Source organism: Hydractinia symbiolongicarpus, chromosome 6 (assembly GCF_029227915.1).
Source record: "Hydractinia symbiolongicarpus strain clone_291-10 chromosome 6, HSymV2.1, whole genome shotgun sequence".
NCBI classification, from domain to species: domain Eukaryota; kingdom Metazoa; phylum Cnidaria; class Hydrozoa; order Anthoathecata; family Hydractiniidae; genus Hydractinia; species Hydractinia symbiolongicarpus.
This window is the reverse complement of record NC_079880.1, coordinates 20391165-20399170: the sequence shown is the minus strand read 5'-3', so window position 1 is coordinate 20399170 and position 8006 is coordinate 20391165.

The window sequence follows — 8006 nt, the reverse complement described above, 5'->3', positions numbered from 1 at the left end:
CATTTATTGCTTTTAAAGAGTTTTATGACAAATTTCCTGATTTTATTGCGCAGTTTGAGAAGCTCTACAATAAGATATCCAAATATGATATGGCATTGCCTGAAGCTGTCAGGGCATATTTTCTTCTCACAGCTGTAAATATGTCTGAAGAAAATGAAAAACTGGCTCGTACAACTTGTGCACAACTCAAGTATAAGAATATGAAGGACAAAATCATGAAGGTATTTGGAGAACTGAACACAGCAGAAGACGCTGCACATTTGGGAGCTTTTACTGTGAAACAGAAATGCTTATATGGAAATCTTCATGCTGATACCAAGGACAGCTTGTGAAGGAATACACGTTCAAGAATGAATCATGTTGATAAGAATGGGAAACTCATGAGGTGCCATGAATGTGACTCAAAAGACATTTTGCTAACAAATGTCCTCATAGAAATCAAGAACAAAGAGGTTTCAGATCATGGAACAATAGACCTACAGAAAAGAAACAAGATGTAAATGAGATCCATATCACCCTTTTTGCAGCCTCTCAAGACCAAAGGCAATATTGTCTTGTTGGAGAATCCTTTGGAGGAGGTGTCTTGGATTCTGGCTGTACAAAGACAGTGGCTGGGGAGAAATGGATGGATGAATATCTTGCGACTCTCTCTCAATCAGATAAAAATGCTGTAGTTTCAAATAGTACTGATTCTATATATGGATTTGGTGATGGAAATGAACTGAAAACTACAAGAAATCTAATAGTTTTCTAACAATACCAGTTATTCTAGGTGGCAACAAGTATAAATTGTCTGTTGACATAGTAGAAATTGAAATACCACTACTGATTAGTCGTAATACCATGAAGTCTCTCAGTATGAAGTGACTTGGCCCTTATTGGGAAGGAAAGAATTGAATTAATATGTACCACAACAGGACACTATTGTCTTCCAATAACACATTGTGATCTTGATGCTCAAAAAGGAACAAAAATCATTCAACATGGAGAAAATTTGAAAAATATTAGTAAGACAGAGAAAATGAAGAAAGCTATGAAACTGCACCGCACCAGATAAGTTACTTAAACTTGTAAAGGATAGTAATTTGTATGACAAGGAATTTTGGTCATGCATCGAAAAATGTTGCAATGATTGTGAAATATGTCACAAATATAAAAGGCCATACAGTAGACCAGTTGTGGGTATACCTCTGGCATTCACTTTTCATCAAGTAATATGTATGTATTCAAAGGTTTACGAGCATAATAAACAACACATCTTACATATCATTGATGCTGCAACTTGTTACTCTGCTGGATGTCTTATCAAATCGAAACATAAAGATGTATTGCATACTTCGAATCACCAAGTACAATTTTGACTGACAATGGTGGTGAATTTTCGAATGAGGTTTTACAAGAAATGAATAAAAAGCTCAATATTGAGACAAAAACAACAGCAGGCGAATCTCCTTTTAGCAATGGTATTGTGGAAAGACATAATAAAATTCTGGCAGAGACAATGTTCAAGACAATTGAAGATACAAAGCGTGAACCAGACGTAGCACTAGCATGGGCAGCCCAGCCCTTTTACAGGGATGCACTTATAACAATAATGAAACAATGAAAGTGACATTTTCAGAAGACCATCTACAGAATCCAAGAAAGTTGAATCGAAACCAAAAGCAAAATCATACATCAAACACAATCTAAATGTAAGATGGTATCGTGCAAGAGTTCTCTCAGCACAACCAAAAAGAAGTGGCACTTATAAAAATTGGGTTAATGTGTCTGATGATGGTGATAGAAAGCTAAAAAGCATCAATTGAAATGATGTATTCAAATGGGTCAAGCTGGAAAATCCGGAATTCCCCGTCTATATGTGTAATGTCGATATGTTTTCACAGGAAGTAGTTGATGCGAAGGAGAGAGAACTGCAGAATTTAAAAAAAAATGTTGTCTTCGAAGAAGTTCCAGACACTGGTCAAACAACTGTATCAAGCAATACCAAAATAATTTCTAAGAAGGTGCCAATAAGCCTCAAAAGCCAGCATATATAAGGGCAAGTTCAGGCAAATTTTTGAATTAAATTGGCAGCTGTCCTCTGAAATCACCCGCACTTTCCTGAACTCGCCTGACTTGCAATTCCTGAATTGCAATTCTTTGTAACATACCATGCGGAAGAAAGTTGGAAGAAGCCGCTTGAAGAGACAGGAGTTATTAAAGTTTATTTAAACTGAACCAATAAGAAGTTAAGTGTGCATAGTGTCAGTTCTTCTACAAAAGTGACTATAGTATATACAACCTACAAACATAAAATGAAAATAAACGGTGTCTTATAAGCTTGGATAAATACAAGAACAAAGGCTCATAAAACAAAGTACAGGCTATATAATACGTAAAAACATCTATGTTATATAGTAAGAGTATAATCTGCTGAATGATAAAAGGCAACAATGCTGAGGACTGTTTCAAAGACTAAACCAAAAACTGCATAAAAAAGACTAAAAACTATTGAATAGCACAAGTCTAGGCAATAGTTGAAGTGCCAATCCAAAGTGAATAGGTGTGAAAAAGAGAAATAAAAACCAAGCTAAATGTGATGCAATAATCTGTTGGGCAGACACATGCTGCGCCAGGGGCATATGTAGGTAAAGATACATGGCATCGGACTTCCAATCACCCAAAAGTGAGGTGACATCTAAAGGAACCCCTGCTTCTAATGCAAAGGTAGCACCACCTTGTCGGAATGAGTGGGTCCCATATTGAGAAGCAGGAATGCACAACTCTAAAAGTACTTGCTTCATACAAGGCATAAATGATATAAGTAAAAATGCATAGCTTAGGGGTAGAGAAGTCCAGTTCTGGGAAAGTTACTTGGGAAAACCCATCTACGATGCAAGAGCCCAACAAAATTGATATACTGAAGGACAGATTGTGGTAAGAAGAACCTGGCAAGATAGGCTGCATGTAAACACAAAAAACTATTAGAGGCAGGTACTAGTGACATCGACATGAGATCGCCAAAGTTCCTGTAGGTGGCATAATGTGTATGGTAACTACTTTTTGTGGATATAGAATAGGTAGTTTCACGGAAAAACAGAACATCTAACATCAATTCTAAGGTAAACTGGTCCAAGCCTAAACAGTAATGGAAAACTAGCCATCATCCGGCAGACTGCCTGAGCGAGGCAATTGAAGATACCTGGTGCACTTTTTCCCTCCAAAAGGGAGTCTAGTTTCAACCAAAAGTAAAATGCTTGTGACCTCTGTAACGCCATTTTAGCTCCAATGCTGACCAATTAGCAGGGTGTACTGGGACAGGTCTGTACTCATGTCCTAAGTCAACCTTAGCCATATAGTAGCCAGGACGCAACAAACGAGCAGTATCATCAAGTGTTTGGAATTTTTTCTTGTCAATGTCAATGTAAGAGTTGACACCAAGACCCGTAGGCATGGAACAATAGTGAATAATGCGGAGGTCCTTAGTGTCTTCTTTTGGAACTGCGGCAATAGCACTAATAATGACAGGTTTAGATGGCCAAATTTTCGCGAAGCGATTGAGCTTTGTTCTGCCCATATTGCGAAAACGGCCTGTTTACAACCGGGTCAGCCAGATTATGTAAGCATGGTCCGATTATGTTTTTTTTGCACTGGTTATGTCGTGGTGACCGGATTATCATCATCATCATCATCATTCTCGGCTTAACTTCCGTTTTCCATGCTAGCATGAGTTGGAAGGGGTATATTAATGACCCTCTTTCAATCTGATCTAGACTGTGTTAGATCTAAACTCAACTTCCCCTCTATCAAGTCTGTCCTTATAACCTCCTGCCAAGTCTTTCTCGGTCTGCCTCTATCAAGTCTCTACACTTTCTTACCCAATTATCCTCCTCCATTCTTTCCAAGTGCCCCAGCCAATTCAATCTTCTTATCTGGATAACATCTTTAATTCTACAGAGACTTAGCCTGCTTCTTAGCTCATCTGAACTCTTTCTGTCTCTCAGACTGGCATTACACATCCACCCAACCATTCTCATATCATTCCTTTCTAAACGGTCAAAATCTTCCTGCTTCACTGCCCATGTCTCACTACCGTACCAACATAACACTTCTTACACAGGCCTCATACAACCTACCTTTTACCTCAATTGACAGGACTCTGCTAGTCAATAAAGGAAGTAACTCTCTAAACTTTTTCCAAGCAGAACCTATCCTGCAAGTAACACTTCTTCCAACACCCCCTTTACTGCCCAACATATCACCTAAGTAACAGAAGTTCTCAACTATCTCTAACGAGCCACTGTTGTACATCATTAAAGCTGGAAATACTTCATTCTCTATAATCTCACCTATGCAACGCTTGCATACAAACTGTATGTCAGCTCTTAACCTACCACTAATACTACTGCACTTCTTATGTACCCAATGCTTGCAAGTCTGACAAAAAATTGAGTTACTACCAACCCCTTTCCTGCAAACTCCACAAGGCCACTTACCAACTACAAGGTCACACTTGGCTGCAATGCTACTTATCATGAACGCTGATATAAATAGCCTAGTTAACTAAGCTTTCTTCTTCAAGTTGATAAAATAAGTTTCTCTCACACTAAAGCTTATACGCAAACGAATGACTCAGCGGAAAACCCCCAGTTTACTAATGTTTGTTAGGGTAAGTGAAACCATTCGCTGGAATACTTGGATGAAAAGGGCTTTCCCTACGGACCACGTGAGAAAAGAACAATAGAATTAGCCAATTAAAAAGCGAGGCCAGATCTTAGCCGCAGAAAAATCGTTTGAGACCCAGCGTAATTTTTCCCTCCTTAACTAATTCGATTTCCCAGTGGTAAGAAAAATTACGCTGGGTCTCCTGGCTATGATATAAATATCTGGCCAGGCAGGCTGTGATTGTCATTTTCTTGGAACTTTAGTGAATTAAACATTCTCTGCAAGATGGAACACCCTTAAAAACTAGACATGGCGAAAGAAAAAAGTCTAGACGTAATTCTTAGTATAAAGTACTCTTGTAGTAATACATTTCAACATAATATACTTTGAAGTAACTAAATTTCACATAACCTAAATTATTTTTTTTGCGGTTGAGTTAAGTTTAGTGAAAAGTTATTAAACTTGCGAATCCCAAAATTTAGTATTTGCCACAAAATTTTGTTTCATTTGAGAACAACAACAACTTTGCCACCAGGGCTAAATGCTTGTCAGAAGTGATGACGGTCGGCCCCGATTATATTTGTTTCGGCCCTGATTATATTTGTTTCAAACAATATTTGACTGTCATACATAAGCTGGCCTTCCCCAATTCTGTGTGTTCTATAATAATTGAGAAATAATATTAGACTGTCGTATATAACTGGTCTGCCCTGATTATGTTGCTTTTATAAGTGCCAAATAATATTTTTTGAGTAATAAGCCAGCCCATCCTGATTATGTTGCCCTGATTATGTATTTTCTGCCCTGTTCTTAATCGGGGCAAGCTGCCGTACTTAATCAGGGCAGCGTTTATTATCCGGACAGAACAGCTTCGCAAGCGAAGCGAAATTGTGGAGCACGTTTGCTTGCATACCAAGAGAATTCCTGAGATTCTCAAAATTTCGATAGAAAAAAAATCATATAAAATCAGTTTAAGGAAATATGACTGATATTTTTTCACGAAAAGGTAGGTTATTTTTTGTGAAGCAATTGAGCTTCGCGAGTGAAGTGAAATTGTGGAGCACGTTTGCGACACAAAGTATACCAAGAGAATTATTAAGATTCTTAAAAATTCAATAGAAAAAAAAATCATATAAAATCAGCGTAAGAAATTTGACTGATACTTTTTCACGAAAAGATAGGTTATTTTTTTGTCTAATAGAACAAATAAGTTTGGACCGAGAATAAAAGTTAGTTAAAAATGCTAATAAATAGGCTTTGTACCCCCCTACCCCTCGTCTTTCGTACCCTCCCCTCAACTCATTTTTTTAAAAATTTTATTATACAATTTTTAATTATTTCCTAAAACTCAAGTTTCTTCTTTGTTTTGTTGCATCGTGGAAGTAAATTTAAGTCACCAATCCAAAACTAACAGGGGAAAATATAACTCTTCATTCTTTAAGGCATTTGGTTGTTTGTGGTTAAAAACTTTTGTACTGTTGCGAAGAGTCTTTTTACTGATATATGTTCTAAATCTGAACTATTTTATCAAACGGTATCTTTACCTGGAAGTTTTACTTTATTTACCTACTTTCGCATGTTGTTAAATTCTTTAACACTCAAACCTCTCAATAAATTTTTAAGTGAGCTATGTACAAGGTGTGAAGTCACGAATGACCGATTGGACTTTCCTTCGATAAAAGTGGCAACCGTTAATGTAAATATTGTTTTTGGGAGATCAAGTGTGGAAATATATAAAAATATTTCACAATTTTCTTTACAACATAACTAGTGCCGTTATTTTTATGTGAAAAAAAACCCCACAAGCTGCTTTGTTCGCCTTCTCATCTCCGAAAGCGTCAACGCGAAAGTCTCTATTATTATCTACGTTCCGAGTATTATTTTCTGGTTGAAAGAGTACCTTACAACGCGCATCCCTTTAATTCCTGACATTTTCGCATACTACGGATTGTACAGCTCGATGTATTTCATTTCTTTCAAAATAAGGGTTTTAACTTTATAAAAGTATAACTTTGCTTGGATTTTTGACACTAAAAGCTTCATCAATGTTGGATTGACGTTGGCCACCACTATAGTGATTATTATCAATATTTAATTTTATAATTCTGTGAAAAAGAGGTTTTACAAAATTTCTTAGTTATGTTTTTGTTCATTTTCACGCGACCTAAATTTCTCGTACCTTCTGAAAAGAAAATTTCTGCATATATATATTGTATTTTTGCCAAAAAATCACTACTTTTGCACAACGAGTTGCTAGAGTTGCTACTAGCGTTAGTATGTGTTTGAGTTTTTCAGTATCAGAAAATCTTTTTGTGGTGCACTATTATTACTGTCAAATGCTGAATTTCTTTGACCTAAATACTATTTTACTATACTAATTTATAATTACAATATCATTTTTAAAAGTTTATAAAATACACCATAATAAAGTAATAAAATTATTTATATATTATATAAAAAACGAGTTAAAAATTTTTCGTGAAGATGATGTAGACTATAATAACTAAGACAGAATGTCAAAGCCTGGCTTCGTCACATGCGAAGCTGAAGTCATCAGCTGGCTCCACGTTAACCTTCACAGAACGACTACCCCTCAGACACAACAAAGCAGAACGCATTATTACAAAACTTAATTTACATCTTATCCATCTTGAGTGTTTTTATATTGTAGCAGGGGTTATTTTTAAAATTTCGAATTTTTGAAACAAAATAAATAAATAACCATGGGAAGAGTTCATTTATTATTTTTTGCAATAATAAACATACTAGACTTATTAATTAAATTAAGAAGAATGACACTTGCCACCCATACTACTCAGTAAATAAACTAATGGACAAATTTTCCTCCTCTAAAAGGAATTGTGAAAACAAAAGAAAATTTTATTAGAGGAACTTAAAGGTGCATAATCACCATGTAGGCAATTTTTTTTGAGGTGCCTATTTTACTGTAAAAAATGAAAGATATACATAAGAGAACATTATCCTGAAAATTTTATAGAAAACTGACAACCAGAACATGTTCAAATGATTCATAGAAATAGCAAACTCACCCCAATTTCGCTTCGCCTACAGAACCGCCATTACAATTCATTGCAAGAAACATACGATAATAAACGCACGGCAAAATCGATCACATGGTTGCTGGATTCATTTGCCTTACAGAAAAAAAATGAATGAGGAAGAGCATCCGTAGCTGTGTTTCCATCATAATGCTTTTATAAGTGTATCAACAAAGTTCCGAACATGATAAATCAGATAAATCAATCGAGGTTTCTGTGTTATTCTTTGTTATTTAAACGTTTTAACTTACTGAAATCAGACTTTCTTGCAACAGCAACCTCTTCTTGTTTTTGTTTTCA